Source organism: Hyperolius riggenbachi, chromosome 2 (genome assembly GCF_040937935.1).
Source record: "Hyperolius riggenbachi isolate aHypRig1 chromosome 2, aHypRig1.pri, whole genome shotgun sequence".
Classification (NCBI taxonomy): domain Eukaryota; kingdom Metazoa; phylum Chordata; class Amphibia; order Anura; family Hyperoliidae; genus Hyperolius; species Hyperolius riggenbachi.
Genome location: NC_090647.1, coordinates 182,450,323 through 182,467,287, shown reverse-complemented (window position 1 = coordinate 182,467,287; position 16,965 = coordinate 182,450,323). Strand labels below are relative to the sequence as shown.

At 43.1% G+C, this 16,965-nt stretch overlaps 1 long non-coding RNA gene across 1 annotated transcript; it reads right to left on the bottom strand.

Moving 5' to 3' along the window:
• Window positions 1-9,835: 9,835 nt before the first annotated feature.
• LOC137544173 (uncharacterized) lies at window positions 9,836-16,175 on the bottom strand. Its single transcript, XR_011025758.1, has 2 exons — window positions 16,100-16,175; window positions 9,836-10,223 (listed from the first exon to the last, which is right to left on the bottom strand). It is a non-coding gene; the product is annotated as an uncharacterized lncRNA (long non-coding RNA).
• Between the last annotated feature and the right edge of the window lie 790 nt (window positions 16,176-16,965).

The window sequence follows — 16,965 nt, the reverse complement described above, 5'->3', positions numbered from 1 at the left end:
AGCCGCATCACACGCTGACCCCAGTACAGCGCTGCTGTAGACTGCAGTGCTGTACAAGCTAATTAGACAGCGGTTTCGCCGTCTAACAGTCTCCAATCAATGATCGCCGCTGGGAGACTGAAGGCAGAGTGTAGCGAGCTCCTGCAAAAGCCAGCCCCAGGACTTTATGCCGATTGGCGTTAGGCGGTCCTGGGGCTGCCGCCGCAGCCACGCCCATCGGCATGACACGGTCAGCTGGCAGTTACAAATGCTATTTTCTTACAGGTAATATGCGAGATGGAAAAAAACATGACATCTACTTAGGGGTGTAACTAGACTTAATATGACTCCCCTGCAAAAATGATAGCATGGGGCCCCATGGTCATCAAACCCCAAACAGGTCACGTGATGGGGAAGCAGGGACTGGAAGCAGGAAAAAATTACACATGCTCTGGCACACGGTTTTTGTGAGCAAACAAGAAAGTTTTTTGCCAATTGGCTGCACTTGCGGTTGGGGAGAGGAAGGAGGAGGGGCCCCCCAAAAGCCTCTGGGCCCCACCTGCGATGGCAGGGGTGATTGTTACACCTATGCACCTACTTACCTGGGGCTTCCTCCAGCCCCTAGCAGCCATGTCCCTTGCCAGAGCTCCGCGCTCAGCTGCTGGCTCCCGGTCCCCAACGGTGCAAAGACCGACCTCGCCAGGTCGTCCACTCCTGTGTGAGCACTGCTGTCAATCATTCGCTTGTAGTGTGGCGTGTACTGCGCAGGCATTACATTTCAAAACCCAATAAGGGTAATAAATAAGAAAGATGATAAAAGTTCACGTTCCGTTCCTACATAGATTTAGTTCACCTTTAACTGAAATGAAGACAACATGGTTTTAATCATTCTTCTTCAACCAATAACAATTTAAGCTAAAGAACAATCCAGGCGATAGGTATAAAATGTCTGTCAAGTAAATTTTCTGTGGCAGCTCTCAGGTCACAGTTGTCAAGTCTGCTGGAGGGAAGTTCCAACCTCAGCATTAATTAGCATTTGCCCAGCAAAGCAAAAACTGCTAAGGGCACTGGAAATATTGAGGTAAATAAACACCTGGTCCACCTGTCACTGCTCTGCGCATTGTAAAGGGCTCAGCTACAGCTCAGCTATTCCCAGCACTGACCCAGCCACACAAAATAGCTTTTCATTCATTCTGCCTTTGTGTTTCATGTTATTGCGCTTTTTCGGTTTCTAAAGGCTTTTAACAATGCAATTCTACATGCAAGGCTTTTAAACAATAAAACTGAAACAGGAATGCAAATAGTTGTGCTAGGGTTTAAAAGAAAAAATAAAGCGAGCATAAAAAGATTGTTTCGGTATTTATTAGCATACATTAAACCTGCTTTGCATTGAATGGCTTTTATTTTAATTACTCACTGCATATGCATTATTCTTTATATGGTGCGCTCAGCATAAATAGCTCCAGAGTGGAATACTGGCTATAATGTTATGGAATTAACTCTGAGTGCTTTACTAAGGGCAAGTTCATACTAACATTGAGGAAGAGTTTTTTAAGTGTTACAATCAGCAGGGACAGAATTAGAACTAGGCACACTAGGCACATGCCCAGGCACAGACCCAGGATTTTCAAGGGGGGGGATTCCTGAAAGGTGTCCCTAAGCCACGCACAATATGAGAATATGGTAGGACATCATGCTGGGTACACACAATGCAATTTCCTGTCCAATTAACGGGATCTGATGATTAATTCCGACATGTCCGATGTGGCCCTGATCGATAACTTGATTGATTGTAAGCAGTTTGGATACAGATAATAATGAGGACAGCCGACGTCTAGAATGAAGAGGAAGTGAAGCCTTCTGCAATGTTCCAACTTCCTTCTTTACTAGCACACAGCAGGGGCACTGGGCTGTGCCCATACCTGGCTCTGTGCTCTGTCACGCTGCCCAGAGCTGCTCCATGCTCTGTACACATGCTGCTGCTACATCCAAAGTCAGCTGTAGTCGGGAAAGAAGAAGGCGCGGCACCACATAGTGCAGGAAGCAGCACGGAGGGTTAGGGGCTGCTGATAAGATCAGTATGCTTTGTAAGTACACATATTCTTTACATGGAGCAACCATGTGACACCGCCACATGTAGCAATGTCAGTACATGCAGCAGTTTCACGTAATACAGGCATTTTGGGGGGGTACACAAACATTTGGGAGATACTGGCCTTGAATCCGACGGTCATCGTGAACTTTCAAAAGCATTTCCTGAACAACAGTTTAACTGCCAACATAGTACGATACCAGCCAGTCTCCCTACTCACTTGTAGACTATTTTGTCAGTTAGGGCCCATTCACACTAGAGTGTTTTGCTGGCGATTTCGGCAAAACGATCAAGCGCTAGCACTTTTTAAAGCGCTAGTGCAACGGTACCCTATGGGCCCATTCTCACTTGGGTGATTTGTGTTAATCGCCGGCGATTAACGCAAATTGCCAAAACGCAAACGTGTAGCCTGCACGATTTTCAGGCGATTTCCTGTTTCAGTGCTATAGAAGCGCTAAACGTGACTGCGGAAAAATCGCTGCAGTGTCCAGTGATTTTTCCATGTTAAATCACGGAAAAATCACTCCTGCAAAACACCGGCGGCAATCGCCAGCATTTTGCGCTTTTAGAAAGGAACTCCGGTGAAAATAATGTAATAAAAAAAAGTGCTTCATTTTTACAATAATTATGTATAAATGATTTAGTTAGTGTTTGCCCATTGTAACATCTTTTAAATCCCTGATTTACTTTCTGACATTTATTACATGGTGACATTTTTACTGTTGATGTAGCTGCTGCATGATTTTTTGGCAGTTGTAAACAGCTGTAAACAGCTATTTCCCACAATGCAGCAAGATAAAGTTCAATTCTTGGTTGGAGTTACTCTTTAAGTGTGAATGGGGCCTAAGACTTAGCAACTGCTGTTCAGGTAATGCTTTTAAAAACAGAGAAAACCCTGAGAAACCCCCTGAGGAGATGGACTAGCCCAAAACCTATCGGTTCTGTCAGATTTTAACTGCTTAATTTTTTTTCTAGAGTGATCATTTAAGTTCACTTTTAGCGCTTCATACATTATTACTGCTTTCTGTACTGCTTATTTAATCATTTTCTAAAATTATTCTAATAATGTATTTTTTTAACAGCCAAATACAAAATTCAGTTATGCCAACCAATATGGAACGTTTACTTTTTTCTATATTTACATTAATTAATTATTTAATGAATACATTAAATGCATTACATGAATCCATGCCTAAACACTTTTTAGGAATGTACCCTTTCATTCAATTACGGTAAGTCAATATACCTTTTATTGCAGCACATTGTGTTACCAGCTCTCTAGAAATTGAGTGCGAATTGGGTTTTGTACACAAACATCCTCTCTGCGTTTGCTCTGAGCCATAGAGAAATCCTAAGAATAAATATAAAGAATGAAAACGCAAACATTTATTTTCTATCTGTCTGAGCAAAAGTCACATCCCAGCAGTGATGAAGCTTAACCACCTTAGCGGTATGGACGAGCTCAGCTCGTCCATTACCGCCAGAGGGTGCCGCTCAGGCCCTGCTGGGCCGATTTACCTGAAATAAAGAGCAGCACACGCAGCCGGCACTTTGCCAGCCGCGTGTGCTGCCCGATCGCCGCCGCTCTGCGGCGATCCGCCGCGAGCAGCGGCGAAAGAGGGTCCCCCCAGCCGCCTGAGCCCTGCGCAGCCGGAACAAATAGTTCCGGCCAGCGCTAAGGGCTGGATCGGAGGCGGCAGACGTCAGGACGTCGGCTGACGTCCATGACGTCACTCCGCTCGTCGCTATGGCGACGATCTAAGCAAAACAAGGAAGGCCGCTCATTGCGGCCTTCCTTGTTTATTCCGGGCGCCGGAGGCGATCAGAAGAACGCCTCCGGAGCGCCATCTAGTGGGCTTTCATGCAGCCAACTTTCAGTTGGCTGCATGAAATATTTTTTTTTTTATTTAAAAAAAACCCTCATGCAGCTGCCCTGGCGATCTTAATAGAACGCCAGGGTGGTTAAATGAATCTTCGGATTAATTCATGATGCACCCCAGGGCTTTCAGAGCAGCATGAAGATTTGGTGCCGGTGGGTGACTAATCTTCTGAGATCCTGTTGTAGAGGTATCAAGCAGCTGTAGCTATCAATTTTCACAATGCAGGGCTCCATATAGGTGCGGGTCCATGCACTGAGACGGGATCTTAATAGGCTAAATCCAATGCACACACTGTAATTTCTCCTCAGTGGGAATTAAATGGCAGTAGTCAACCTGTGAGCTCAATAATGGTATTGTGTATGCCAGCTCAGCATGAGGTGTGATTTGGAAGTGTAATATATTTGCTAAACTTACATTCTGATGTTTGAGTGGGGACAGGAGAAGTGTGAAGAACACAGAGACAGTAGAAGCAGGAAGTGGTTTTAGCAACATCTAGCCAATGGATCTGGGCCAGATCATTCAGCGTGCTATGCAAAGCAGACTGCCAGACTGAGCATTGATACTGAAAGGAATTGTAGGTTTGCTCCAGGAAAACTTCACATTAATGGCTTTAGACTTAAATAAATGTATGTATTCTGCAGTTTTTAAGGGTACTGTTTTTGGCTTAAACACGTGTCTACAAGGTCAGCAATAGCACAAGCCAGGCTGGTTTCCTTTCTGACATTTGAAGGTTGAACAGGATTTGTTAAGTTTTAATCATATTTAAATATATATTAACCTATACACTCCCAAAATAATGCCCAAAGACAGGACCACTTAATACATTTATATGGCCTTCAATGGACACACATTTCTATAGGGCACAAGGCTAGATATATACTTTTTGTGCCCCTAGGCCAAGTATGCTGTGCTTTCAGCAGTGCCCCTCCCATTCCATGTGCAGCCCCCTCTCCCGTGTGTGATATCTATGTACAGCAGTCCTTCTTTTTCATAACACAGAGTAGGGACACAAAGAGCCAAATATAGTGTAGTATGTAATGGTAGTTGAAATGAAGTTTGATAGAGTAATAAGCTATACTCACAAAGGAGGGTTATCTCAAAGGCAACCACTGTATAGGCAAGTGGGGAGATTAGACCTGACCCCACTCAGGAATAAGAAGTCGCTCTCTGTAGATGAGGAGAAATGGGGTAACACCCCCCCACCAAGGGTGGACTTTATATAGCGTAGTATGGATACAGAGGCGCCAAAAGGATAAAAGTATCTAAAAAGTTTAAAACATGAGGAGGCAGTGGTGGACTTACCGCCTACTTACCTGGCTTTGACAGAGGTGCCTGGCTCTTCTACTGACCACATATGCTATTGCTCCGTTGTTATTGCCTGATGAAGCGGAATTAAACCTGCGAAACGCGTTGCATTGTCCCCTGGAGTATGTAAATAAACTTGTTGTATTTGACAAACACATTGGCAATTTTTTTGTCTGCTTGGAGGAGGTAAGTCCACTACTGCTTCCTCGTGTTTTAAAAGTTTTAGATACTTTTATCCTTTTGGTGCCTCTGTATCCATACTTCGCTTCTCTTTCATGAACAGCTCCCTTGGGCATCAGTTTCCCTTTTTCATGTGTTCCTCCCCATTTTCAGCCTCCTCTTTCATATGTAGCAAGCCTTCTTTCATTTTCAGGTCCCACCTTTGGCTACAGACGCCCCAGGCCCTTTGTGTCGGTTTCCAGAAATCCGGACCTGATAGTGCATGAGCAATAATATGGAATTGATAGTGTGTGAAGAAAATTGAAGGTCCCAAAATCCAGCATGCAGCAAAATACTGGAAACATCAAAAAAAGACCGGGTGGGCCGACATCTGACACAACTTCTATGCCACCTAAGCGATACTAATACTACCTCATTAATTATCCACTGTGCAATACTATGATATGTCTTATGCTATTCCTATAAATAGTACATTTATAAAGACTATATAAATTAATTCAGTGTTGCTGTCCTTTGGCCTTACTTTTGGGAGTGTATTGGTTATATTTGCTGGCTGATAGCAAACTTAATGGTGCTGGTGCAGATCTACTCCTTTTCCTCAATATTCAGAAATAGGTGTAGATGTAAAAACGGTGCTTAGAAATCTTGGCACATGGTAAAGCCAAAATCTTGGTTTGTGTGCTGGTTATAGTAGAGTATTGGTAATGTTACTGATATTCTACTATACCCTATTGCAACCTAACTCTAGCATTAACCCTCCCCTACCTATCCCTGGCACTAAACTCCTTACCAATGCCTAACACTACCCCCTCTCCCCCCAACACACACACAGACACACTAATTCAAACTGCTAATTCCGTCCAACAATAAAACCTACCGCTAAGTACCATGAGCCCAGGGCCGGCCCACTCATGAGGCGGGGTGAAACTTTTGCCTCAGGCGGCAAATTTCCAGGGGCGGCACCCGCCCGTCCGTGGGTGCGGGGAGCCAGCCCGCCGAGCTGGAGGGGTAGCTGGCAGGACGGGGGTATTGGGCCAGCGGTGGGGAGGGGGGTCGGACCCCCCCCTCCCTCGCCTGGGTCCCCCGTCCTCCGCTCCCCTCCAGCCTAAATAGAAGCAGCCGTATGTGTAAGAGGCACGGGCGGGGAGGACACTCACCTCCTCCTCGCTCCAGCGTGCGCTCCACTGACATCACTTCCTGCAGTACACTGCAGGAAGTGACGTCAGTGGAGCGCACGCTGGGAAGAGGTGAGTGTCCTCCCCGCCCGTGCCTCTTACACATACGGCTGCTTCTATTTAGGCTGGAGAGGAGCGGAGGACGGGGGACCCAGGCGAGGGAGGGGGGGTCCGACCCCCCTCCCCGCCGCTGGCCCAATACCCCCGTCCTGCCAGCTACCCCTCCAGCTCGGCGGCCCCCCAGAGAGGGGGGGGCGGCGGTGACAATTTTTTTAAAAATTTGCCTCAGGCGGCAAAAAGTCTAGGGCCGGCCCTGCGATGAGCCATAATTACACAGCTGGTAACGCCATGCAATTATCCTCTATGGGGCGCCAAAAGGACCAGGCATGAATTACCTGTTTTGATAAACGGCCTATCGCTGTACAGATTTGGCATATCCAGGGGGCTGATTTCATGTACTAATGGAAACAACTTGAAATAGTGGGAAACACCAGGGGATTGAAAAAATTAGGCTCTCCAACGTTATTCTAAATGACCATAAATAGAGGCCTATGTCATAACTATATAAATGAATTCACGTGCACCATGCCAACAGACCAATCAATGAAAGGAAAAATAACAAGAATTGGCTCTTGGGTGTACGAGAATTACAAAATTGTATTATTCATAAACAATCAAAAAACTGTATCATTATTGTTATTATTATTTATTGTATTTATAAAGCGCCAACATATTACGCAGCGCTGTAAAAAAAACACACACATGTATAAAAAAATCCCTTTAAAAAAAAAACAAATTGGGGCAAATTAGCACCAAGCGGGGGCTGCAGTCCCCCACAGTTTCCATGGGATAGAATTTCCTGCGACACACACCAAGGCAAAGCTATGTAAAGTGTGTGTATTGAGTTTCACAGTTCACACAAGGGAAAACAATGTTGCATGCTCCAGATAATTTTGCAAACAGACTGGGGAGGTAATGAATTACACGTGTGAGATAGCTCCTGATCAAAGTTCCACAGTTCTCACAAGGGAAAACAATGTTGCATAATGATCCAGATAATTTTGCACACATACTGGGGAGGTAATTGAATACATGTATGTACATAATGTAAGATAGCGCCTGGTCAAAGGATATGTCCCAAATAGCATGGAGAGTGGTAACCTTTGATAGGTCCTGATGTAGCCAGATATGTTAAGAATAAATTTGCAAGCTTGTGTAACAGTTGATCACATAGGACAAAACCTCCTAATAACCACAGTAAATGAGGGTAGATTGTAGCAAGGAGAAGCACAACATGATGTATCTAGATATGAAGAGGATCCCAATCGCAGATCACATGAGCACAGGATTCAACAGCAATTGCATAGTACTATTCCACATGTATGGTTTGTAAGGCAGCCATGATTGAAAAATTGTCATATGAGACACACAGTTAGTTTGTACGAGCCAACATCACAAGGAAAGATGGAAGGTGATCCCAGTCGCAGATCAGCAGAAAGAGGTGCATAGCAGCATGTCATATGTAGGCAAAAGCTTGCTGAGATTGAATGCAGTTCAAATCAAGGCAAACAGAGTAATAGTTACCACTCCCCAGGTGTGCTGGAGATCCCCATGGAGGCTGGGTGTGCAACAGGATGTGGACGTACGTGCCAAATGCCAGGATGGTAGTTTAGCGTGTCAGCGATCGTCCACCATGTTTCACCACGCCTTGAAAATGCCACCTGGCGTGGCAAAACATGTCGGACGATTGCTGATACACTAAACTACCATCCTGGCATCTGGCACCTATGTCAGGCCTCTGGTAAATGAAAATCTGTGCATTTGCCTTGCAACATTTCATGTATTTGAGTAAAGTCTGGCTGCAAGGCAAGCTGCCTGTGTGCCATGGCTCCTGCCTTAACTCTCAGATTAAAGTTGCACGAGGAGGGACACGTTCAAACTGTCCTGCTGGGAAACACGATTTTTATGCAGAAGATACAGTCAAATAAGATTTTTTTTTGCATTAAACTTATACTTTAGGGGTCAACCTAGGCCCAAAACTGTGTAGAGATTAGGATAGAGCATGCTACTAGGTAAGTATCATACTTAGGAAAATCTGGGTTCATTTAATAAAAAAAATGCTTTCACTGTCACACAACCACTAATTTAATAACCTTTCAGGACCGTACTATGTTTCAATATGACCCAAGCAATTGCACTGTGATGCGATTGTGATTCTTGCTATTTCCACGATCCTGATCTGTCAGGTGCGATTGCTTTGCGTTGGCGATTTTTGACGGGAGTAAAAAACTTAAGTTTGAACAGCCATATCGTGGGGATAATCGCACAGCGGCACAATTGCTATGCCACATTCCTGCGCTCCTATGCTATGTATAAGAGTGCAAATGCAGCAAAAGCGCAATAGGTCGGTGATTGTGATTTGGAAAAAAAACGAATCGCACTAGAGGAAAAACAGCGCAGCGATTTACATGTTAATCATGGTGCTCTTGTGATGTGGATCGCAGCTAGTGGAAAAGAGCCTTGCGATATCCCTACTGGAGAAGCTTGGAGATCTATAGTTATATGGGCTCTATCATAAAACAGTCTTCTATATAAATCCAGAGGGCAAGCAAATATAAATCCTGCAATACTAACTAGCTTGAAGAATGATGGACTCTGCTTGTTACCAATCTATACTGTAATGTATGTTTGAAAGTATATAGAAACCTTTGGGTAACATAGAACATTTTATGAGTGTAAATAAAACAAATAATTGCCATCCATACACGCTATGTTCAAATCTATTCTGTACTGCTAACACTACATTTTTCCTCTAGTCTCGGTTTTGTGCCTAGCACAGTGTCAACTCATATTAAAAGAAAATAACTGATCTATTTGTTTAACTTCTTTATAATATCCTGTATTGATTTGGCTTCCCACTAAGATAGAGCATGGTTTTTACAAGGAGACAGCCGGCACAATCTGTGTACAGTCCGCATCTGTTCCATTCTGTATCCATCAGCCACAGTTCCGATCCACCAGTGATCATTATTAGAAACAGCTAGAGACACAGCACTATAGTTCTGTTACCTGGACTCCCAGCTAGTCTTATCTGCAGGTAAAAATCTATTCAACAACATCTATCTCCGCTGAAACATTTCCTATCCTCATAAAATTTCCACTCAAGCTTGTGTGTTTTTATGTGACACATATATGGTATGTGGTAATAAAAGTATATACACCTATTTCAACAAAGTTGTGATTATGTCTATTACTTAATCCACAAGTTAACCGACTTTGATGACCCAGTTTAGAAGAGCGTAACTTTTCAGCCTTTTATGACTGTGGTACTCCACGGGTAATATTTTTGAACAGAATTCTTTTTTTCTTCATCACGTGTGATTGATTGTTTTCTTCACTCATTTGGTAACAACAAAAGGGAACGCTGCTGCTGTGCTTTGTGCTCCCGGTGGTAGTGTACCCCTGCTAGCAGTACATTGTGTGTCTGAGATCTTTGTGTCTATATTTGGTTGTTTTTCAATGTAGTTAATTGTCTCCCTTTCCTTTCCATGTTTCTCCTCCTCACTCCTACACAACCTTTCTCAGCAAAAAGGCACACAAGTACACTGATGGCTACAGGAACAATAGGGAAAACACAAAGAACTTCATTAGACAAAAGAATATAATGTGAGAATTTTGAAACAAAGCAAAAGTTCATAACTCAATATTGATGGAGTAATATATTGTACTTTTCTTGGCCAAATTTGGCTCACAGTTTGATCATTCTGAATGACTTAGGAAAATGTGTTCATGCAATATATTCTATAAAAATGTATTCAATAGGCATTTAACATGTACCTGGGATCACCATGTTTATGTAGTTATCAGGTTTCAGTTGATGTTGCATTTTAGACCAGTTAATATCATGATTATCAGTGTAGCTTGCGAATTGTCAGCAAAGCCAATTTCGCATCGAAAATGTTATTTTCAATTTCGAGAACATTTTCACAAAATAGCTAGTATTAACAAAATCGTTATTTTACCACGAAAAGCGCAAAGATGCAGAAGATGATATTTAACCACAAAATTTTTTGCTGGAAAAACATGGAAAATCTATAATTTTACAGTGAAAGCTGCAAAAAAAATAACAAAACTTATTTTTAATGGCATTTGTGCTTGCAAATCGAATGTAACATTATTTGCGTGAAAATTATTGTGAAAAGAATATTGGCATTTTTGCTCATCACTGATGATTGTTTCAAAATGTTCTACAGTTTGCAGAATTATGTGCATAAAGTTATGTGAGTAGAGCAGAATGCTATACATTAAATGCAATGCAATACACTCTACTCATCGTGCATAAGACTTTATGTGCGTAATTCTGCTTACCGCCGTTTAATGCATACGCTCCATCTTAACCTAAAGATAGAAACTTTTTAATCTTAAGTGGGAGGTGCTATCACATTTTACAAATGGTAAATGGCCATTTGGACATTTTGGCATCAGTAGTTTAAAGGGACTCCGAGCTCTGATTAAAAATAAAATTTGAACTTACCCGGGGCTTTCTCCATCCCAGCCCTGGTCGGGACGTCCCACGCCGGCCTCCTGGCTCTTCTCCCGGCGGCTGTCCGCATAGCGCGGACAGGCCGGGCCCCCGGGCGACACTGGCGAGTGTCGGGGCTTCTTCTTCCCCATACGTCACAAATGACGTCACACGCCGGCCGCCGCTCGTCATGACGGCGGCCGGCGTGCCAGCACGGCGCATGCGCGGTTTAACCAGGGCTGGGATGGAGAAAGCCCCGGGTAAGTTCAAATTTTATTTTTAATCAGAGCTCGGAGTCCCTTTAAGTCTCACATCCACAACAAGCATGCAACCAGCGGTTCACTACACTTCACCTGCACTTTGAATCCTATGGAAGAAAAGCGCTCTAGAAATGTTATTGTTATTGTTATATGCAAAGTGGGTCTGTGACTTGGGAATGGTAAAGCCTGGTACACACTTTCAATTATGATTGGCCAATCACTGACCCATTTACCACTTCTATGTAGTGTGAGGGTCTACCTGCACAATCTGCTCCTATTATTCATTATCTGTTGACTCTCACACTACAATGAGGTGGTAAAATTGGTCAATGATTTGCCAACCATAATTGAAAATGTGTACCAGGCTTTAGACTCATGTAATACACACAAGATCCTTTCTAACAGATCAGTACCTCCATATTAATAGCTTAGTAAAGAATAAATAAAGTATTAAATTTGCATGCAAGGCCTCAATTCACGGAGCATTATCAAACGTTTATCAAACACTTTATCAAACGTTTGATAATTTACCTCATGGGTAAAATCTCACTAAGGTGTTATATATTTGTTGAACGTTTTATCGGTAAAACATTCGATAAATATATAACACCTTAGTGAATTTAAAATGAGATTTTACCCATGAGGTAAATTATCAAACGTTTGATAAAGTGTTTGATAAACGTTTGATAATGCTCCGTGAATTGAGGCCCAAGTCAGAAAAATTTGCATCATAATGACCATCAACTAACAAGCACCACTACCGGAGGTACTTGCTTGGAAGTGTCACTGATATAAGGGCTGGGATTCCCATTGGTACATTCTACATTAATACAAAGTCTATCAACAATCCATGAGTATAGCCATTGCTCCTTCAGGGTAATTGGGTTGTATGCAGTAAATTGCATAAGCATAACTCCATGCATAAAGTCTTAGTGGATGATGAGCTGAACAGATTGCAATAGTTTACATGCAACGCGTTATAATCTGCTCATCGTGCGTAAGACTTTACACATGTTGCTTACTGCTGGTTACTACATACACCCCATTGTCACTGATAGCCTTTACTATTGTGCTGAGTTACATTAACCTGGCAGTATAATTCCTTCCTGATTTTAGGGTGTAAAAGCAGTACAATTTTTTCATGTGCTTTTAGACCCAAACATACTCACCTTCCTGGGATACAGCGCTGCAGTTTTCCCTCCATCCTCCAGGTTAGAGCATCTTAACGGCTCCAGGATGTTTTTATAAGTCAAACAGCGCTGCTGCTGCTGTGCACGTGCCCCTGCGCGTGCACGTGCATGCTCACACACATACACCTGCGTTCCCGCGTGCGTGCACGTGAGATTAGGGTAAAAAAAAGCACCATAGAAAAAATACACCTTTATTTCCAAATAATATATTGTCACCATACTTTGTACTAGGGACATGATTAAAATCTTGTGATGACCAGGACAAATAGGCAGATAAAATGTGTGGGTTTTATGTACAGTAGCAGTGTTTATATTAAAACTATAGTGGATGAAATTGGAGAAATAGAGTATATATTCTCATTTTTTTCTTGTTTTCCCTTTAAAATGCATAGAAAATAAAGTAATTACTGAAAACAAATATCAACCCCAAAAAGCCTAATTGGTGGTGAAAAAACCCAAGATATAGATCATTTCATTCTGATTAGTAGTGCTTAAGCTATTGGCAAATGAAAGGGATGAGCACTGAAAAGTGAAAATCGCTCTTGTCCGTTAGGGTAAAAACCCCTTTGGGGTGAAGTGGTTAAAGTGCCAACATATTCCGTGCTGCTGTTCAAAGTGAGAAACAAACATGGGGTATATAAAGATATATGGTATTCACCAATATACAAAATACAGAGTTGTTACAAAATTCATTACCAGTACAAGATACAGAATTGGGAATTACAGTGACAAAAGCAACATGAATAAGATGTATAACAAATTCCAAGACACAAAAGAGTGAGAGAGCCCAGCCCTTACGAGCTTACAATCTCAGTTCAGAGAGTGTTGCATATATTGATGCATAGAGCTTAAGATTCTAGCTTTTTCTGCCTATATACAGTAAGTGCATATTTACCTGATCTTCCCTCCCCCGCCTAATTTCAAATTCTCCCCATCTCCCTGCATTGGTTTACAAAGCTTTTTAACCACTTGCCGACCGCGCACTCATAACGCGCGTCGGCAAAGTGGCAGCTGCAGGACCAGCGACGCAGTATTGCGTCGCCAGCTGCAGGCTGATTAATCAGGAAGCAGCCGCTCGTGCGAGCGGCTGCTTCCTGTCAATTCACGGCGGGGGGCTCCGTGAATAGCCTGCGGGCCGCCGATGGCGGCTCGCAGGCTAAATGTAAACACAAGCGGAAATAATCCGCTTTGTTTACATTTGTACGGCGCTGCTGCGCAGCAGCGCCGTAAGGCAGATCGGCGATCCCCGGCCAATCAGCGGCCGGGGATCGCCGCCATGTGACAGGGGAGGTCCCGTCACTGGCTGCACAGGACGGATAGCGTCCTGTGCAGCCCGGATCTCCAGGGGGGGCCAGGTAGGAGAGGGAGGGGGAGGATTTCGCCGCGGAGGGGGGCTTTGAGGTGCCCCCCCCCCCGCAACACCCGCAGGCAGGAGCGATCAGACCCCCCCAGCACATCATCCCCCTAGTGGGGAAAAAAGGGGGGCGATCTGGTCGCTCTGCCTGCACGCTGATCTGTGCTGGGGGCTGGAGAGCCCACCCAGCACAGATCAGCAACAACAGCGCTGGTCGTTAAGGGGGGGTAAAGGGTGGGTCCTCAAGTGGTTAAAAGTCAAATAGTCCTGGGTAAAGGTGGTAAAGTAGATGATAAAAAAAATTGAGTTCATGTACATTTTATGTTAACTTTTTGTGAATGTATAAAGCTTGGAATTGTGGTAGCTGATGAGTGTGACTGCTCCAACTCCAAGCTGCATAAAATTAACATAAAATTTACATCAACCAGAAATTATTAGCATCTGGCTGACTATTCCTCTAGAATGCAGTTACATAGTTACATAGTTACACAGTTACATAGTTATTTTGGTTGAAAAAAGACATACGTCCATCGAGTTCAACCAGTCTAAAGTACAACTCCAGCCTGCTCCCTCACATATCCCTGTTGATCCAGAAGAAGGCGAAAAAACCCTTACAAGGCATGGTCCAATTGGCCCCTAAAGGGAAAAATTCCTTCCCGACTCCAGATGGCAATCAGATAAAATCCCTGGATCAACATCATTAGGCATTACCTAGTAATTGTAGCCATGGATGTCTTTCAACGCAAGGAAAGCATCTAAGCCCCCTTTAAAGAGACACTGAAGCGAGAAAAAAATGATGATATTATGATTTGTATGTGTAGTACAGCTAAGAAAAAAACATTAAGATCAGATACATCAGTCTAATTGTTTCCAGTACAGGAAGAGTTGAGAAACTCCAGTTGTTATCTCTATGCAAAAAAGCTATTAAGCTCTCCGACTAACTTGGTCGTGGAGAGGGCTGTTATCTGACTTTTATTATCTCAACTGTAATTGAACTGTTTACTTTTCCTCTGCTAGTGGAGAGTTCATTAGTTCACAGACTGCTCTGAAAGACTCATTTTGAATGCTGAGTGTTGTGTAATCTGCACATATTATAGAATGATGCAATGTTAGAAAAAACACTGTATACCTGAAAATAAAAATATGAGAATATTTTCTTTGCTGCTAATCTTCTAGTAATTATTCATAGTACACAACCAATTCATTATATCATATATTTTTTTTCGCTTCAGTGTCTCTTTAAATGCAGGTATAGAGTTTGCCATAACGACTTCCTGTGGCAATGCATTCCACATCTTAATCACTCTTACTGTAAAGAACCCTTTCCTAAATAAATGGCTAATGGCTAAAGCACCAAAAGAAGGAAAGATTGGCAAGGCACCACTAAGTATTTACAAGAGCCAGGACAGCATACTGTAAAAGGCAAGAAACTTTACAGTGGAGCACAGAATGGCCACAGTGGTCCTTTTTTTACACAATGCACAGTGTGAATGGTTCCATGTCAGCGAAGCAGGGCCAGATTATCAACCAGGCATCTCAAGCATCTGCTTAGGGCCCCATTCAGGGTCTAAGGGGCCCCATCAGGGTTGCCAAATGTCTATATTTGGACAGGCAGTCTGTATCCATATTGCCTGTCCTTTTGAGACAGGCGTCCGCCTTAAAAAAAAGTGTTCATTGACGCAATTGTAGTGCCCCTGCGTACACAAGTGTGTCCTCTGAGCTAAAAAAAAATTCACAGGTCTCTTCTTCTGCCCTTCCCACGTTTCACTTTTTTTGTGTTTTTTTTTTTTTCCCTTTTCTCTGGCACGCCCCCAGCTAACAATCCCTCCAATGAGGAGGGAGAAAAATAGGAGCAGCACAGAACCAAGATGGCCGTCGGAGCCGCGATCGCGGCCGTTCGGCGCCTCGTACAAGGTGAGTTTCACCTTTTGCTCACCGAAAGTACCATTATTCGTTAGAGTACATTCTCAGCTTTCCATAGATATATAACTTGTGGGGTTTTAGAAGAGCTGAAAGCGGAAATTCGCTCCGTTTTCTGCACAGCTCAAATTCTCTATGGGGATTTACGGTGGGTCCCCTAAAGTAGACTAGCTCCCTGAGTCCTGTTTGTCCACTATGATAAATTAAATTCTCCATTCTCTATTTTAAAAAATGGCCATTACCATTCCTGGTTCTTCCTGGTTAGCAAACTGTTTTGACTGTAATATCACCCACTTCAACCATAGGGAAACATGGACCTTACCCATCAGTTGTCCTTTCAGTTATAACTGACAGCAACTGATACATACTGTACTTGACAGCTAATATATTTAAATTCTGATAAAAATCTTTTCAGAAAAGCTCCTACCACATTGCATCGCAACGCAAAAAAATTTCAATTATATGCATAGTCAAGTTTAGTGACGTACTCCCTGCTGGGGAGTAAGTACGTTTCCGTCGATCCCCACATGTGCGCCGCAATGCACCCTGCTCCGCAATTTCAACTTACTGCATTAGACTCACATTACACCAAGCTCTGTGTGTTAAGTGTGGTGTTGTGGTAACATGCTGCAGCCCTTGCGTTGAGTTGGATACTTTTAGCGCACTGCAACAGACCGCATTAGGTACGAAAGTCTCCATAGACTTTCAATGCTTTTGCGGACCCTTGCGATAAAATTCAACGCAGGTTTGACCTGCAGGTATAAAAGGGGCCTCCGTCAGAACAATGAAATATAAAGTGATAGTTGAAATAAATAAATATGGGTATACTGTATATGAGAACATATTGCTTTGGTCAAACAACAAAGGTTTGCTATCATGCCGGACCACGATTCTTATATCACTTTTTCCATTACAACAAAGCATTCTCAGCGTTTTTCTTAGAGCATTATTATCTGCACTGCTACACTAGTACTACGCTGAAAACCTGCTGAAAAAAAGCCCATTATATTTCAGCAATGCCAACTCCTGACAATTTAGAATTTATATTAACAGCTGAACCCAGTGGTCAGAAGATCACATAAACAAGGTCATGCTTACAGTGCACAGA